The sequence below is a fragment of the Perna viridis genome, chromosome 1 (assembly GCF_037379345.1).
Source record: "Perna viridis isolate PV_CMFRI_1.1 ecotype Kerala chromosome 1, ASM3737934v1, whole genome shotgun sequence".
Classification (NCBI taxonomy): Eukaryota; Metazoa; Mollusca; class Bivalvia; order Mytilida; family Mytilidae; genus Perna; species Perna viridis.
This window is the reverse complement of record NC_142445.1, coordinates 33,668,021-33,687,830: the sequence shown is the minus strand read 5'-3', so window position 1 is coordinate 33,687,830 and position 19,810 is coordinate 33,668,021. Positions and strand designations below refer to the sequence as shown.

Sequence of the window (19,810 nt, the reverse complement as noted above, 5' to 3'; positions counted from 1 at the left end):
GAGCTACGCGGTAGGCATGATTTCCATCTACCTCATCCTGATGCAGGGCTGCAAGAATCGCCCACTGGAAGCAGCGATCGTCCTCATTTTTCAAATTGACGATCGCCTTCTTTTTCGAAAGTGCCGATGGGGTTGGTATGAAGGAACCCCCTTGGGTGGCTTAAATTGGTTGAGATGGATTTCTAGCTTATCGATGCTGCTGAATGTCCACCCGCTCCCTTCCCGCATGTATCTTGCCATACTTTCTTTGACCTTCTCCATCATGAAGACGATCTCCAATTCGAGGTCGTCAGATTCCGTGATCATTGTCGTGCGTGATCGGAAGTAGGGGTATTCTCCCCAGTCGCGGGGTTGGTTTTCACCATCTCTGCAAAGAGCACTAAGTGAACCTTCAATCCCTTCTTTTGAGCGAGCGCATTCGAGATGGCGGTGGTGATGGTGCTCCGACTTACCTAGAGAAATGTGGTCACGTCGTGCGACTGGGGCGCTTTTGATGTCCTCTTCCACCAAATGGAGTAGATCGTCTCTCTTAAGCTGGGAGTATTTGGTGAGGCCACGATTCTTTGCTAGCGCTTTGAGCTGCTACTTGCTGAAGACTTCCTGGCGGGCAAATTTATGGTTGGTTTTCTCCTCGATGAGCTTCACCAAGGCCTCCTTGTTCTTCCTACTGACCCCCTCAGACCCTCATCCTTAGCTATTTGACGGAGGGTCTTCATGGTCTCTTTTACCACCATCTTACCCTCGACTGGGATGACCTCCTCCTCCTCCTGCTGGCGTGGTTGCCTGCTTTGCCTCCAGCAGAGACCATCCTTCCCGGGCTTACTCTTGCAGAACTGCCCCTTCTTTCTCTTGTCGGACGCCGCAAGTGGTCTTCTGCTCCCCTGGTAGATGCTCAAATCGCGGCTTGGTTGGTTGTGCACCACAGTTTTGACACATCTGGGTATGCTCATCCGTCTGCGTCACGTTGGGGTTATCACAGCACTCCCACTGCCTTTGGGGGTTTGGGGATGGAGTGGTATTCTTTAAATCTTCTTCATTTCCCAGAAAGAAATCCTGGTAGCGATTCATATTATCTCTATTGGATGCCATCCCTTTATTTATTTCAATCTGTGATACACCTCTCTTTAAGGTGTCCTTATCCACATCCCCACTATCCTCAGCTGGGGCGATCTGACATGCGCTGTACGAAAGCCATAATTCTTGTATTTACCCTGTGCTCAATAATAATGCCGTCCGTTTGCATCTGGCCGTCGGGGTTGGGGTCCTATGCAAAAGAGGGGGTGATGTAGAATCGGCCTTTTGACACTATTTGCGCCAGATTAAAAATGCAATTATAAGAGTAGGAACGGACTGAACAATATTTTATGCGAACTTATATAATGTGTATAGGCACGTGTAGCTTCTATATAGGGAATAGTTTTGCTTTAATGGGGATTTCTAGATTTTACTTTAGGGGGCCGTATCCATAAAATGCATATTAACAGTCGATCTTTTCAAGACAGACGCTTCTGTGGTATATATAGATAACTTATTTGTGCTGATTTCAAGATTTTATTTTTTTTGTTATTGTTTTCTTCCGTAATCCTGCAAATTATATACAATGCTAAAAGGTCAATTTGAGTTCTTTGAATTCTTCATTGGCCCCCTACAATAATGAGAGGCTAAATAATGCCTAATTTTAATTTAGGGGAACCACAATCTATATAAGAAACAAGGAATAACCGCGTGTATATAGTATCACTAAAGCTTCTTTGCATTGCAAGTACTATTAATATAAACGTACAAAAATAAATCAACGATGTCACTACATCTACGGTGTGTGCAACCTGTGTTCGGTTTTTTTTTATAGTTGGAAATGACTCGGTGCAACAAAGGATGGAAATATATTGAGCCAAATTCGATATCTGTACAACATGTAATAGAGGACAGGAAGTTGACTTGACCAAGGGTAAAACGAAGCAAGGATATTTATCATTTCGTATCTTTAACACCATTAAATATTTACAGCTTGCGTTTTAAAGTTTTGTTATATTATGAAGAAAAACTGTAAACGGTACCTTCGTTTCTAAAAATATCAATATATTAAACTTCGTCCTCTGACAGGTTTTACCTGTCTCATATTAGCTAAAGAGATATTTTATCTGACCGAAAATCAGATCGGAAAGTTATCGTAATTGTCCGATGATGTACAATTTTCTTTTATAGTGTAACAGTACAGGAGTCCTAGCACCAATATCGACTGTCACTCCTGTACCACCCGTTCCTATTATATTAGCCACTATTAGTGGATATCTATTATAGTCGGCGTCACATAAATAACATACTGTTAAAATTTGAATAAAAATATTTTCTACGACTTTATTGACACCTACCGTCGTTTAAATTGTCTTAAATGACTTGCTCATTCGTTTAGCCAAACGGCTTCTCCCTAAACATTGAATCGTTAAATTCCGGTCAGATTTTAATTCTAGGTGGCAATATTTACATTGTAAAAAGTCGGCCATGTTTACAGTGATCGGGTTGCTAGGAGATGTTGTTTACGTTTAAATGGTTTGTCCAAAAACCGAAGAACCCAGAATGCAATTCGGCGTTATTTCGGATATCTCGGATTTATTTTACGCGAACAACGTATAATACCGAGAAGTTGATCAAGCAGACGATTGTCACCGGAGTTCGACGGGAACTTACGCACTTCGTTTGTAAACAAATCGTCCCGTAAAAACCAACATGGCGGATATTAGTATGGGATTTTCCCGTAAGGATTTGTTACGCATGATTTAAGCTAATCAGCGACTTGTTTTTGAGAAGCTGTTTGGCTAAACGAATGAGCAAGTCATTTAAGACAATTTAAACGACGGTTGGTGTCAATAAAGTCGTAGAAAATATTTTTATTCAAATTTTAACAGTATGTTATTTATGTGACGCCGAGTATAGTGTTGTTAGCCTGCTACTAATGCTAACAAAGACGGACTTTCATACTGTACAGTATTTATATTAACGCTAATAGCGGCTAACACAAGATTAATATTACCGCTATTAACAGTAACAACAGATAGGATTTTTTTTTGTACATGGCATTTTATGTCTGTTATGAACTGGCCAATCAAATTTAAGTTATGCAAAGCATGGTCTTCTTCGTCATTCGGAATATTGTCATCACAAGCGCCATATTTGTAGAACTTTTTATTTCATTTTTTTTAATTATGTTTATTTCATCATGGAATGTTATAATTCAAAATGGTATTAATCCGTAAATGTAAGCTGAAAACCACATCTGTTCACTACACTGGTAAGAGAAAGCCCACAACAAGAACAAGATCATTGACTTACCGATCCCTCAATGCTGAAAACGATTTAGTCGCGCCATTTGGACAGCCGTCCACGTCTAGTGTACAACAGTTAGCAGTAGATTGTCATACTGAAGAGAGAATACCATCTGAAGAAAATGTACTTGTACAAGAAGATTTTTTCTTTTTTTACTTGTTTATTTACAAATAAGTTTTCCTGTCCTTTTTATTTCTTTATCCGTAACATTTCAACTGATATTCTGTATAGATGTATTGAAATTTACTTTAAAAAATCGAAAATGCTGGATTTTCCCGTCATCGATTTATTTTTAACACTTCGTTCCATTTTTTAACCCTTATGTTTTACAGACCACCCTGTGACTACGCTTACAACATTAGAGGTTGGAATTCCGTTCATCCTTGTTACGATGGCAACAAGTCAGGAAATAGCGTGCCAGATAACCTCCAGAATTGCTGGATTACTACTGAAAGAGGAGTATATTAACTAGTCGTACAAAACTGTATACATACTGTAATATTCTGTATCATAATTCTCCGTGTCTAATAAATAAGGCACTGACTGCTCGTCCACGCATTCGTGGTCTGGGAGCCTCTACAGGCTAATTGTCTACAAATCCAGTTAGAGTCATTAACACATGGAATCATGTCGGAAACATATCTTTTACATTAGTAATGTGGAAATTGTGAAAATTCTTTTTTATATACAGATATATACAAAAGTATACAAATACAATTTAAATCACAACTGATGTAACAAAGTACCATTAAAATCATTCAGAATTAATGCAAAATACACATTTAATAAACTTGAAAGACTATTTTTGCACATCAAGAAAGATTATTTTGGCACATTATTCAGTCTGGCACATTTTAAATGCTGCCATTCCAGACGGCAGATGTGAATCATATCCATTCACACTGGACCTTCTTTGTAGAAACTAAAAAAATTAAGAACATTGTTTAACACATGAGATATATTATCCATTATTCCTCTTTTTAGAACTTCAGTCCTTTTCTACCTGCTTTGAATAGCTTTATTGAAGTTTCCTGTCCTGTTAAAAAAATTAATTCAATTTATTCACAACTTCCAAATATGATAAAATTAGATTTTGACTATATATACAGCATGAGAAATCTTTTTTTTTTTTGTTTTAATATTTATTTTGATCCTCCATTTTTCAAAATTTTTTTTAAAAGCACTTAAAATTTCTATTAAGCCTGTGGTGGACGCAGAACAGCATCGTTGGTATGCAAGAGAATAAAAAGTTTAACTAAAACATCTAATTTATATCATTTTGTACCAACACACCAACACATAAAAAATGTGAATATTTGATTAAACAATTGTCATTTTTTGTGACATCACAATTAATAAATGAATTTTTATTTGATTTGCTGCCATTCATAACATAATATTAACTCTGTCTTTTTTTTATTTAATACACAGGGTTCAAATTGCTGTGGATATGTGTTTTTACTAGGAATATTTTACATTTTTAGCTCACCTGGCCAAAGGCCATGTGAGCTTTTGCCATCACTTGGTGTCCGTCGTCCGTCCGTCCGTCGTCGTCGTCCGTCCGTAAACTTTTACATTTCAATCTTCTTCTCTGAAACCACAGGGCCAAATAAAACCAAACTTGACACAAATGTTCACTGGTATGAGGGGATGAAAGTTTGTGATTTTGGTGCCGATCGGAAATTCAAGATGGCCACCACCGAGGATCTTAGTTTAACATTGGACCCTATGGGAGAAACATGTAAAAATCTTCTTCTCGGAAACCACTTGACCAAATTAAACAAAACTTGACACAAATGTTCACTTTTATGAAGGGATGTAAGTTTGTGATTTTGGTGCCAATCGGAAATTCAAAATGGCCGCCACCGAGGATCTTACTTTAACATTGGACCCTATGAGAAAAACATGTAAAAATCTTTTTCTCGGAAACCGCTTGACCAAATGAAACAAAACTGGAAACAAATGATCGTTGGCATGAGGAGATGAAAGCTTGTTTAGATGCTCAAACAGAAGCTCTTATGTACAATCTACCCAATTTTTAGCTTGGCCATGAGGCCGTTTGAGCTTTTGTCATCACTTTGCACCCATTGTCCTCTGGTGTTTCAAACATCTTCTCTTCAGAAACTACTTGATTGATTGAATTGGAACTTGACATGATGTTCTTTAGGGTATCCTGCACAAAGTGATCATTTAAATTTTTCAATCCATGAAAATACATGACTTGTTATTAAAATAGAACATAGGGTTCTTAATGCATTTTTTTTTTTGCAAATATACAAAAAAAAACTGTTAGGTTTAGCCAATTTCTTGCTGGATAAAAATATTACGCATAGTGAAAGCTATTTTCGTGAAAATTTGTTATCTGATCTTTGAGTTTTTGCCCCTTTTCAACATTTTTTTTCTATTTTCAATGTTATTATTTTAAAAATCATCTCAGAAACTACCAGGCGGAATAAATTAAAAGATGGCATGATTGTTTTTTAGGGTCTCCTGCACAAAATGACTGTTGAAATTGCTGAAAAAAAAAACATGGCTGCCATTACTTAAAATAGAACATACAGGTCAAAATGTAGTTTTTGCATCTTTGACTATAGCAGAATTATGGACATGAAAGCAATTTAACAGTAACATGATGCAATGAGTACTTTTTTTCTGAAATTTTCTACTGCTGTAATTTCAATGATATTTGGTGTATGTAGGAAACAGGGTATCCTGAGTTGAATGGTGATGACAAGAATTTGTTCCAGGTGTCCATTTCTAAAATGGATGCTATTTTCCACCATATTTTTTACTTGTTTGAATTTCAAAGATATTTGGTTTTATGAGGAAACATTGTTGCCTGACTTGAATGTTGATGATAAAAATGTTGTTATTATTCGACTTTATTATGTTCTTTTGCAGCAAATGTATAATGGGCACATGCCCCCAAACCACTCCACTTTAATCCCCACCCGCAGACCTGATGGGATAACCAGAAGTAGGGAGAACTCTTGCTCATTTTTTTCCAAAGGTTCTTAAACACATAAAAGGCATTTTCACCATTATAAATGAGTTCTATCCATGGAAAAATTTTCAGGAAAATGTTTTTATCTATATTTGATTTATAGTGTTTTATGTTTTGTGGATTATGTCAAAACTTTTTAGGATTATTTTTTCGACATTTTATCAAGCATGGCTTGCCAGGTGAGCAATTCAGGCTCTTGAGAGCCTCTTGTTATTTTAGCTGCATGTAAATCACGATATGATACATTAAAAGAAGGATCCCTTCAAGATAGGAAATTTTTAAGAGATGATCTCTATAATACTTTAATAAATTCAGAGGCTCCATCATCTGATAAATGTGAAAGTTGTGGCGATGAGTGCATCCAATTTTATAGATGTGCTGACTGTGCTAACTGGGAAGTGATATGTCAGGGCTGCCTACTTCAAAGACACCAGCAACCTCATTTACATGTTTTTGAAGCATTCTGGGTAATATATTGAAAATTACAAAATCAATTTTTGACACAAAAAGAAATACACATATTTTAATTTTGCTGATAAAATTTTTTATATAGAGGATTTGTAATTAATAGTGAATAATAATTTAAAAATATGAAAACTGTTAATTGTTTTGTCATCCAAAGAGTACAGTGCATGTTCATTAATCACTATATGTGTAAATGAAATAAATTATATAAATATTAATTATAACTTTGTGTGGTGACCTGGCTTAAGAACAGTTCAGTCAATGTAGCTAAATTTTACCCCTTAATCTAAAATTGCAACAGGAAATATTTAAGTACTTATATTCTTCAACCTTTCTATATGAGCAGTCATAATGCATTGCCATTATGAATGCTTTATTTTTTTTTTAATTTGCCAAGATGTTGTACCCTTCAAATACTAAAAAGTTGTTTTTCTTGCTTCTAATGTCAATTTTCTTTTAAAAATTTGTTGCAGTCTAGTAAACAGTGCATTTACTTGATAAAAACTTTGATGTACGAATTCATCTCAAACCTATGTAAATGTATGACATAACCTCACTTTTCCTGCAGTTCTAAGCCTCATCCATATATCATTTTTATATTAGTCATTTCACTTTATTGTCTATATCTATAGCATTATGATCCAAATAAACACAGAACAAAAATATAAAAAAAAACAAGCACATAACCCAAATAACATAAAAAAAAACGAACATTGAAAAGTGGAGATAACTGTAAAAATTACAGAAAAAAAACATGCCTGATAAATAAAATATAGCAATAGTAGACATTTTTTTTTTCATTAATTAGAGGCTCATCTACAATTAAAAATGATTTTTCGTGTTTTCATAAATTTCTTATACTTTTCCCATAAAAATAAACAGGAAAAATAATAATTTTCTCTTAAAATATAATTTTTATTATCATGAAAATTGAATTTCATCTAATTCTGCACAATTTTTTTTATTAGAATGGAACATTTGTGGGAACAAACCTAGATACTCCTACCTGGAGAATAAGGGGACATGGTTGTTCCACAACATACCTTAAAAGTATGGTTATTGTGGATGACAAAGGTAAATTAGAATTGCTTCTTTTAATATTGAGTCGTGACTTTTTAAACATGGTTTACATCTTTCAAAAGATTGCTATACTGGTATTTGCTTTATTGGAAAGTTTCAAGCATGTTTTATAATGTATACATAATGGTTTATGAGCTTCTGCATTATGCTAGGGTAAAAAATTACTGTTTTAATTGCAAAATATAGAAATAATTACAAAGTTGAAATTATTTGCTATTTAACTTCTGGATCTGAATAAAAAGATGATATTGACCTATTTTTTAACTTTGTCCATACTTTTTCCAGGAAGACAGCATATCAGAAATTTACAGTTCTGTAAATATGAGAAGGAGGCTGTTACTTTAATTAAATATGGTTTGTGGCCATCATCCACAAAATTTCCCAAACTTGCCTTCCAACTTGAACTTTTGAAATGGTTGAACGGGCTACTTTTGGAATGTCATGTTTCAGTAAAAGGTTTCTGTGAGGCATTGAAGGTTAGGTGTTCTAAGCACCACAAGAATTATACAAATTTACAGGTATGCTAATAATTGTTTTTCTACTTTTCAACCTAAATTTGCTCATCTTGGAATGAAATGCATTACCAACATAGATTTATAATAATATAATAACAATCAAAGTGGAAGTCTGTAACAGAAAAGTATACTGTTCTTTCATTTTTTAGTTACATAAATTTTATTTATAAAAAGGATGGGAGGGGGTTGTTTTCCAATTTTTGCACAATATGAAACAGTGGGAAAGTGTACATATTTATAGCGATGGTATTTGATCCTAATCAGTATGGTGAAACCAATACTATTTTTTAAGTATAAACCTTTGTAAAATATTTTCATCTATATATGTTCTTCAAGCGTGCCATTTGTCTATGGAGGATTGATAAAAATTTATTGAGCAGCTTAGCAGCTCATTGAAAAGTTGTTTATTTATTAAATTTCCCAAGTGTCAATAGACAAATCATTCATGTGCCAGGGATATTATCTGTGTCTTGGAATCTGTGTGTTCCAGATACAAATTTTTTCTAGGCAAGTCCTACATTTAGTGATTTGGCTAAGCAAATATGTCTGTGTGGAGTATGGAGCATCACTGTTTAGTCTTGAGGTTTGCTAAGGTCACAAATAAAATATAATGCATTGATGACCATCTTTATACTAAAGATTAGGTTTATTGTTATTTACAAGCTGTTAATGTTTTCATTTTTCATTTAAATAGTTACGAATTTTTGGTTTTTCAATTAATTATCCATACAAATATTTTTTTTTCAGATAAAAGACATCTACAAAGTTCTTATATCAGAAACATTTTCTGAGTTTCGTCACTTTTTTCATAGGACAGAACAGCCGAACAACTTATGTAAGAATTTAGATGATGGAACCAATTGTCCAGCCTGTTTTTCTGTAAGTTTCTATTTTAAGCATTTTAATTTACCATAGTTCTTAACAGCAGTACAAAATTTACTAACTCTTCTCATTTGTAAACGTTTTTATCAATGTTTTATATGTACCTTCCTCACACATTCAGCATTTCTAAACCATTGAAAATTGTTGCTAATTTAAATAAATCAAAACCAAATACAGTCATATGTATTTTGAGTTACAAATTAATATAAAAACAAAATAGATCAAAATGAAAACCTTTTCAGAAAATTGACATTTTTTTTGCTTTAAACATGATATAAGTATTATGGTACAATTTTTTCCCAGCTGTTCCATCAAGGGAAGATAATGTAACTGAAAGATTGGACGTTAGGATTTCTATGACTATACTCAGAAATATCCACTCCTCATTAAACTGCTTAATAGAATCATGAATCTTTATGTACATGCTGGACATCAATTTTATAAGAAAACAATTTTCTAAGGAGAGATAAGTCGGCCAGGGAAGGATGAAGGGTATCCTTTTGTGACCAGTACTCACTTTAATTCTGATTAACTTTTGATGTGAAATGAACCAATGGCAGGAAGCTAAACAGTAGTAAATTTTTAGCATTGATGTTTAATGTATGAAAAGTTTATTTACAATGAATAATTAATACTGTAATGTACACATCATTATTTATCCTCAATAACTATTTATAGACAGAGCCCAAAATTTACAGCTTCGATGCTGATTTTCAGTTAGTAAGGAAAACCTCAGCTGGTAAACAGTGGGAACAGCCAAAGCATCAAGAGAAATTTTTTTCTCAACCAAATTGATGTCGATGAATTCATTGGAAACTACAGTACTGATAAGAAGAAGCAAAATGTGGTATATATTTTGTTTCCTTACAAAAAACATTTACTGTTTTAACAGTTAGTCTATAATGTAATTAGCATTTACTAATGCTGATATTTAAATTTGTTTTTTGTATATAGGCGGAAAAATATATTTTAAGGAGTTTTTATATCTTCTTTACTATGGAAAAAAAATTGCCATATCAATATTGACTATATCATTGGCAAAAAGTATTTAAGTTGAATAATATTGTAATCATTAATTATGATTTTATAGATTTTCTCTGCTTTTATTTTAGGACTGTAGTGAATTTCAGGCAGGAACTAACCTTCGTTCTAAAAACAAAACAAAGAAATTACTGAAACTGCAGTGTTTGGATCAACTTGCAGGCACGAATTTCCAAAATATTTCTTCAGTCTTAAACATGGCGAAAGGTATTATTAATTCAATAAATAACAATAGTCTTAATTCTTGGTATCATATAACATAGAATTATTTTTTTAGAGGTCATTATCAGTTTTAAAAGAAATAGAAATTAATTCCAACAGTGTTTAGTTAAATTAAATATCCTATTGACCAAACAAACAAAATGATCTTTAACAAAGTTTCAGGCTACATTGCCAAAAAACAATTGAAGCCATGTAATATTCAAGTTGTCTTCCTTTTAATGCCTAATTTTTTCAGTTCCTTTGGATGAAAATTGTTCCAAAGGCAATAGTTTAACTTACTCAAACAATATCAATTTATTTTTGCTACATATCTACCTTGGAAAATCAAATTTTAACGTTCAAAAAGTAAAATAATAATCCTTTTTTTGTAGGCTTTTATATCTGGTTTATAGGCTTGGTTATTCTGTGTTCCTCCTGAAGAAGTTGTTAGAGGATGAAGGATCTTCATCAGAAAATCCCTATCAAATTCATATCATGTATGATATTGCATGTAGCCTTCACAATCATTTGAAGGTCAGTTTATATGCAAACTATGGTACATAATTCATTCAGCTGAAATTTGGAATTGTTATACAATGTATTTTTGTCTGAATGGATTTAGGCAAAAGAACATGGTATGAGATGCTTACCTATTTAACCCACTGCATGACTGGAAATTATATTGTTTTTGTTATTTTTTTAATATATGAAATGAATGGTTAAGCATATTCAACCACATTTATAAGTATATCATCTTACAATGATTAAGTACCTGTCTACATAAAATTCAGACACTGCTAATGGTAAAGTGATTCATGTTCTCGAAAAATCTACCAAACACACGATGTTTTTTCAATCTACATATCTGATATGCTATACTTTCACATAACGATATGATTTCTGGATTTAGATCTGCACTTTTTAGAAAATTAACCAAATCAAATCAAGAATGATATCTTTTTCAAAGTTCCAAATTAATGTACAATCTATGTAATTTTTATTATAAAATCACAACTTTTTAGTTTATGCAAAATAAGTTTCTAAATTACATTTACTTGCCTGAAGTGTATTACCGTTATAATTAAAGTCTGTCCTTCAAAACCAGTAATGCACGTGTGTTTTATTGCTAGCTTTGTAACATGTGCATGACCTTGCTAAATCATAATTCAGTGTTCAAACATTTTTTTTATTTATTTATTATCATTGTTTTTCAGAAACAAGCTGATTCTTCACTCCTGGAGAAAGTGAAGTTTTCTATCCCTATTTTTCATTCTTATGGTCATAAAATGGATTGTCAGGTAATTTGTTTGATTATACTTTAAAGAGACCACCCATGTAGAATTCATAATAGAATCCAGATCCTACTATACATAGCATAGAACACATTTTATCCTACTAATTTTGTTTATGTGCAATGAAATGTAAAACTCTTACACCGCCATAGAGAACAAGGTCTGTATGCATCAGAAGTCTCGGTTCCATAACAAATCAGTTACAGTAAATTGTGAACAGATCAAAGAATTAGCTTCTTTTCTTTTCTTGTTTTTTTTTTGCTTTTTATGTTGTTTGTTTTATTCTTACCGTTTCATTTCAGAAAATCTCTATTGAATGAACTTTTTTATGAACAAAATTTGGCTTGTAAGACCCACTGCCTTGGTACTTCATGGCTTGTAAGACCCACTGCCTTGGTACTTCATGGCTTGTAAGACCCACTGCCTTGGTACTTCATGGCTTATAAGACCCACTGCCTTGGTACTTCATGGACACTCTCTTAAAATTGATTTATCTGAAGTTGTTCATAAATTTCCATCATTTGGTCATATAAGTTTTTTTGTTCATTTATCCTATTACAATATTTTCATTTTTAAAATTAAGTTTTCCACTTTTATTGATTTTAATGTTAATTTGTTCACTGATATAAAGCTCTTTTCCATTAAGGATGTTGGCTGGTCATTTTCAATCTTTTTATGTCAGAGGTTAAGACTCCTCTGGTTTTATTCATTTTATAGCATTTTTTTTTCCAGTGACTCCATTTTTTTATTCATAATTTTATTAAATATACCTTAAATGGTATTCTGGAATTTTTAATGAAGCGCTTGCTATTTCTTCACAATAAATGAAATTATAAGTTTGAACCAATATTTCAAATTAAGTATTTGTAGTATGTAGATTTTTTTTTATATTTATTACCAAAGATATTGTACAGTCCAAGAAGGACCAATGGTGTTGGCTTAACTGACGGGGAAAGTTTGGAGAGACTTTGGTCTTACCTTGGACGATTCTCCAAAATTACAAAAGAAATGACTCCAGAAAACAGAATTGACCTTTTAACCGATGCCATTTTACATTATGGAAGAAAAATGAAAGACAAGCTGGGTAAGGCAACTTTAATGTATGCTTTTTTTTAAATAATTTTTTTTTGTATTTCAGATGACACAAAAAATAAGTAGTGGATACATGTTACTAAGCTAATAACACCCCCTTACAACCATAGAAGGTGGCAGAAAAAACCTCTTAATTTAATATTAAGATGTATGATCCAATGTTTTATAATATTTATGCATTATATAATCTGTATCACATGTTGCATCACCCTCAATATATATAATCCTTTGGGTCATTGACTATCGTTGTTTTAATAGATATTTAGGGATTATACGTCATTTTATTCAGTATTATTCAAAGAAATCTTATTGTATATGGAAAACTGTACCACTTTACTGTGGGATTTCAACGATACCCCAAACTACTTAGACAATTTCAGAACTTTCTTAAAATGGTTTGGAGATTCATTTACACTTTACTTTATGGAAATAAGGGATATCCTAGGTTTCTACTTATTGTTAAAATCAGAATAGATATAAGTAAATTTTATTTGAACATACATTTCAGGCCAGATCCTTCCTGGAAAACTTAAGAAAGCAGTTCATCTTGAGAGTACAAGTAGGGCCATATCACGGCAAGAACATTTAATGAAATGAAAATAGTAAAAGCAAGATCAAAGTCTCTTCATAAAATCATGAAATTAAAACATAGTGCCATTTACATATAAGAAGGTACGTAAAAGTTAAATCTAAGACATAAAATACACTAAGAAACATTACTTCGATAAAACATTTAAAATATTGAAAAATCAAGGACGGTAACAAATGTAGATTTTATTAAATAAACTGATGTCCCGCAAGAAATCGATAATGTTTTTAGATGAATAATAGATTAATATATTTAATCTTTAATCTTAACGTAAGTGGAGTATTTTTTTCCGTCCCCAACACCTGACTGAAGTTTAATGCCTTAAAAAATTTCAAATCCATACCTCAATAAATTTAGTATGTTTATATTTACTTCTTTCCATTACATCGTCATTGGCACATTTTAGTAAATCTATCTGTTTTTTACAGGTGTATCATGTGATATTATTGAAAGATGGATTTCAGAGGAAGAAAAAGTTGCTTTATCATCAAAGAATGACCAGAATGGTAAGTATAACTCTATTTTTAAATCAATATTTTTATTTAAGATAATACCAACAGAAAGAATCAACACCACTTATTACTTAAAATCATATTTCACAATGAAATATTGAAGTAATGGATTGTTAAAAGTGGTGTAACAAATTTGTGTATTTACTTTTGTTTATAGTACATTCATATGATTTATGAACTCATACAAAATTGTACTTGACCAAGAAGTTCATCATTACAACAAATGTGGGCTTTATTGCATCACCATTGCATAGAAACCTGTCAACTTGGAAAGAATTTAAAGGTTTGCCGGACCTGGACAATTCAAATTCATAAATTGTTTTTAATTATTAAAATCTTAACTTGATTTTGTTGTGCTTTTTTCATCAATTCTGCATAGAGTATAAAAATCTAATTACAGGTACTGTTTTTAGATTTTCTCTACATATTAAAAGTTAACTGTATTCAAACTTATGTGCCTGTCAATAGAATGACAATACTCACCTTAACACAGGTGACTTCAACTGTGTAAAAAGTGGACTATATCAAGTGAATTTCAGTTTATTTTGTCATTTTCTGCAAATCAAGACAAAAACATATGTCAGTTTTTTTCTAAAGTTTACATGAAATTCATAATTCTCTCCTATCTAGGACATTATATGCCTTAAATTCCTTTCAGGTATACAGGTTTGTCTGTAGTCAAAGGGGCTTTTGTTTTGAATTTGTCAAACATATTCGTATCCATTGGACAACATACATTGGTATATGTAATTACCTTTTTGTTTGACTTTCATAAAGTTTATCATCTTGGGTACACATATATATTTTATTGCTCAATCTTCATTTAAGTACATCTTCTCCTTATAGTTGCTCTTACATTGACTGAAGAATACTGCATGAAATTAGAGGAAGAGCTTAATATGAGGTAACATTCATGTAATTTTTGTCTCACCTGCAATGAATGTTGTGAAAGGCCATACTTAAGCTTTTAATTGTTGGCTTCTGCATCAGCACCCACACTAAGATTTTCATCTTTGGTTTTCTGATTAGTAGAAAACAATGGATATGTTAAAACATAAATGCACCATTGATAACCTAAAAACAAAATAATAAATACAAAGATCACCAAAATGTTTTTTAACAAGTGTAAACACACTTCTAAGTAAGCTGTGGAAGGCCACAACAACAAAAGTAATAATATCCATGGTAACTGAACAATGACATAGTCAGTTTCATATAAACCATTTATGCTAGATCAATCATGTTTGGTATGAATTAGCCTCACTTTACCACAAGTCTGTATCCATTACATGCATAGGCCCACACAGTCACCATCTATTGACTTTGAAATTTCCAAATATTATGTTAAGTTTTCGGATTTTAAAATTTAAATAGAAGATCAGGAAATGCTGATGACATCCCTATATTTTGTTTTTTTTTTCTAAGCCTTCTTCTTATGATTTTTGCCAATATAGTGAATTTTTAAAAAATTTTACAGATAAGTAGTACAAAGTGTGGCGTTGAACATTTTAGATATATATGATGTATTATCATTTTCAGAGAATCCCTCACTGATGAACAGATTGCAAAAGATACAACCTACAAAAAGCAAGTATTGATTAAGTCAATATAGATTTTTATATTCATGATACTTTATTGGTCAAATCCACTATCAATGTTCAGTATTTCATGAGCCCTATGGAACATGGTGTTATACAATTTTCTCCTTTGAAAACTTGAAAAACAATAATTTAACACTGTAATGTTCTTATGGAATCAACTTTTTATCTGCTGTTTTTAATCAGTGGATGGTATAATTGAACCACCTTTACATATGTCCATCCAAATTTATTTTTAATTACCGGGTATATCAGTTCTCAGTGAATGCATTGTTTTCAAATTTTGTGTTTAGTTTTATGTAGAAGGGCCTTAAAAAAATTGTAAGCGCAGTATTTTTTGCTATCCAACATTAATTTCCTGTACAAGTAAGGGTATACCTAACACAATTAGATGTGCAAAATACATATTGGCTAACAGCATCAACATTTTCGTTTTTTGAGTCATTTGGTACTAAGCACGAACATAGCTCAAGATATATCAACATTTTTTTCTTTTTTATCTTTAGCATAACTTTTGTACGGCTTTCTAGTTTTCAAATAAAACAAACTTTTGACATTTTAATATATAGTATAAAAATATGATAAAACATTAATTTACTGTATTTACCAAGAATACAAATTGATTTTTTATGTTCCATAATTTTAACAAATTACTTTATTTACAATAGGTTAAGCTTTTTTTTATTTAAATCTTAAGTGTTATGTATTCTTTAAAGAGGCCATCCAGATAGTAATAAAACAGATCATAGAATATGGATGACACTGAATAAATTTTTTCCCAATAATATTTTTGTGCCAGTGAAATGTCAAACTTATCATATCAGAAAAAATATCAAAGTTGGATGTTCAAAAATACTTTACATGAAAAATGAATAGATCAAAGAGTTATTCCCCTTTATTTTGAATGTTCTATTGCTTTCTGTGTTATTTATTTCAATCTTCCTATTTATATTATAATGTAATTTTTTTTTGCACATGAGTATTTTAGCTTTAATGGATAAAACTAAATTTGGCATGTGTGAGCCACTTCCTTGGTCTTCCAAGGACACCAACTTAAATGGATTACAAATAGTTGTCTTTTTTTCTTTCAGAATTACATCTACTGTACAAAAGATGGAGAAAAGGTTGAAAGTTCGGTGGAACAAAACAAACAAGAATTACAACAAAAATCTTTCAACTGCCTAAGAAAAAAGAATGTCTGTTTTGGTAAAACTGCAGAGGAATTCTGAGGAGAGGCACTTTCTCTTGGACTTAATAAGAAAGTATGCTAGTAAGTAGGGCAGTGTTTGATATTTTAAATTTTTGACTTGGGACTCATTGAAATGATTATGTATTTGAGTATCCATGCCCAGTTAACATTCTGTACACACTCTTTGATCTTAATTTAATTTTGTTATTGGAACAAAATTATGATATGATTGAAATATAGTATGCAATTTAAACATATTTTGCCAAGATATTTAAGTGATTTTTACATACACAAGTCATTGTAAAATATTTCATGTTAAAGCTTAGTATGAAATGGACATGGTGACTTCCAGACTAATAATTTTGTTTTTAAGATTTAATATTGAAAAGATATAAATCAAAGTAGGAGATGTGGTATGATTGCCAATGAGACAGTCATCCACCAAATGTCAAACAACGAACAATTAAACATCTACAGGTCACCACAATGTCTTCAAAGATGGGTAAATCCCATACCATAACATATACATGTATTTTTTTTAAAATAAATATGGATATTTGTTTATTTTAAACATAAAAACATGAATCAAAATTTTTGTTAATGAATATTGAAACATTTAACATGTCCTAAATGACAAACCTAAACTAAAGAAAATATATGTGGCATTTTTTTCAACTTTACTGTACATGACTAATATTTATTTATTTGTATTTTTGTAGGAGGACAGGCTATTGCCATCAGATTGTCAAAGCAGGTTAAACATGTGGCATCCAAAATAAAGCAAAGTTTGGAGGAATACAACTCTATTGGTAAACCAACATCAACATTACCCCTTGTTTTAAGCTTTGAAGAAATCAAGAACCATGAGAGTGTTGTTTTCAACCATTTGGAGTCACATCTGCCAATCCAGCCTGATAACATATCCTCTCCAGTTTAGAGACAGGCAACATATTTACTGTCAATGATCAAGCGAGCTGAAGAGGAACAATGCCTTGTAAGAAGGGAAATGTCATCATGCCTAAATTGGTATAGATTACAGCATGAGGTACTGTTAGAGGCTATAGGAAATACAACTGGAGGGCAAAGACCATCATTATTAAAAGAAGGCCTTCTTCTTGAGAGTAAACTTCAAGATTTGACAAACTGCTTCTCATCTTTTGTTGAAGTTGGCAATGATCTTTTAGAGCCGGAAATGCTCCACTTATGTCATTTTATAATGTTCAATTCTAATTACCTATTTCTTATTGATTTGAAAAAATCATTTCATGTAGATTTTGAAAAAGTCTATAAATGTTTGCTTTTTTCAAATTTAAAAGCTAAAATTTTGTTGAATCACAAAAATAGATTCTCAGTATTATAGCAAACTGTACTGTTGATTTTCTGTGAATTTCAGTATATATATGTTCAATGATTTGAAATGGCTGCTTGTTTTATCATCCAGCCATGTTAGAAGTGTGTGCAATTTCCTAAAAAGTTGTGTCTAACTTATATTATATCTCTGTATAGTATCTTTTTAATCAAGCGGATGTCCATGCAAACATTAGGCAGTGGATGGCACATTACACATTTTGTTTTCAATAAGTTTTCATCAGATTCATAAAACAATGGCATCCTTTTGCAAAGCTTAATGTGTTTTTTTTTTTATTAATTCACTAACTTTAACAATTACATAGAAATAAATTATGTAGAAAGCAATGAAATCCATTGTCAAATTTGGAGATAATTCTTTATTTTGTGCAAAATTTGGTTGTTTTGTTAAGGAAAATCCTGTTCTGAGCTATCCATTGTCTAGTTCAAATCTTTATGCCATTTGACATACCAGTACATTTGATATAAACATTTCATTTGAACAAGGATTTCAGTGGGAGAAAGTTGATGTTGTGCCACATATATCATAGGATTTGCCTATTTTGTACATGGACAGCCTCTCCAAACTTGGCATCTATCTATGAGATATGTACTTAAAACAATTATATGGATAATCTATATGTGAAACATTATATAATGATCAAATTTTAAAACATGTCATCAAAAACATTTACTCTAAAGCGTATTTTAAGTTTAAATGTGTTTTTTTATGAAGAGTTATGAGAGTACATTGGTATATATTATGTCATTACTGTTCATCACATTCTTCAAATGAAAATAAGAAATATTTCATACTTACTAGTCCTTTATGATACAATCAGTGAAAATTAATTAATATTTGATCAAGTAAAAAGTTATTATGCTAACCTCCAAAAATTTTTCATAGTCCACAAATTTCTGCTATTCAACAAATAATCGTTTACATGATTATGAAGTTAAATAATTCAGTATTTTTAAGTAAGATCCAAGTATTTTAGACATATGATGTGTTGGGCTCTGATTCTCTCCCTAAGATTGTCATAAAATTTGAGGGAATCATCCTAGATTCTTGATTTGCATTGTTTTATTTGTATTTTTTGGCTCCCAATGATATTGTTCCTGCTATTACTGTATAATCTTCAAAAATTCTTTATATGGTTGTTGATAATAGTTTTGATGAATGTGTTTTTCCATAATATAATAGAATGGTTATAATACAAAATACAGAAGCATTGCAATTCTATTAAAAAATAATACTGCACTTACACTATAAGACAATGGGAAACACATAATCTAAACCAGGCACATTGAAGTATTGGAGTGCCCCTACCCAGCCTCCTTTAGAAAGAACATAATCCAAGGATAATTACTAGACAAAGAACAAAACACAACAAAATTAACAAGTACATAGAAACAAAAGTAAATGAGTAACCTGGATTCTACTAAAAATGGGAGCACATACCAGGTACAACGGTAGGGTAATTGTCTTCTACTTAATATATTATCATTTTCTAACCTCAAAGTTGAAACATACTCGAAACAGGAGTGTTTCTTATTGACACTCATTCGATTCATTGGTGAATTTACCAATATCTTAATACTGTTGTTTTTTTTCTCATTAATTCGTTGTATTTTGTTATCTTAAGATATAACTTTTCTAATTGAAGTTAAAGAGCAAG

At 31.7% G+C, this 19,810-nt stretch overlaps 1 long non-coding RNA gene and 1 pseudogene across 4 annotated transcripts; both read left to right on the top strand.

Annotated features, from left to right (window-relative positions):
- The first annotated feature begins 2,325 nt into the window (after window positions 1–2,325).
- Window positions 2,326–6,783, top strand: LOC148628456 (uncharacterized). 3 transcript variants are annotated; one of them, XR_015923545.1, is made up of 3 exons: window positions 2,326–3,447; window positions 3,657–3,783; window positions 6,644–6,783. It is a non-coding gene; the product is annotated as an uncharacterized LOC148628456 (long non-coding RNA). The 3 variants fall into 3 exon arrangements; XR_015923543.1 differs by lacking the exon at window positions 6,644–6,783 and having other exon boundaries at window positions 3,657–6,301; XR_015923546.1 differs by lacking the exon at window positions 6,644–6,783 and having other exon boundaries at window positions 2,953–3,289; window positions 3,657–6,301.
- On the top strand, window positions 6,004–19,365 carry LOC148628455 (uncharacterized; annotated as a pseudogene). The gene is made up of 16 exons (XR_015919651.1): window positions 6,004–6,031; window positions 6,530–6,795; window positions 7,762–7,867; window positions 8,159–8,391; window positions 9,136–9,267; window positions 9,949–10,117; window positions 10,383–10,518; window positions 10,926–11,046; window positions 11,727–11,810; window positions 12,708–12,888; window positions 13,405–13,495; window positions 13,912–13,991; window positions 14,844–14,901; window positions 15,537–15,584; window positions 16,687–16,865; window positions 17,504–19,365. The product of XR_015919651.1 is annotated as an uncharacterized LOC148628455 (transcript).
- The last annotated feature ends 445 nt before the right edge of the window (window positions 19,366–19,810 follow it).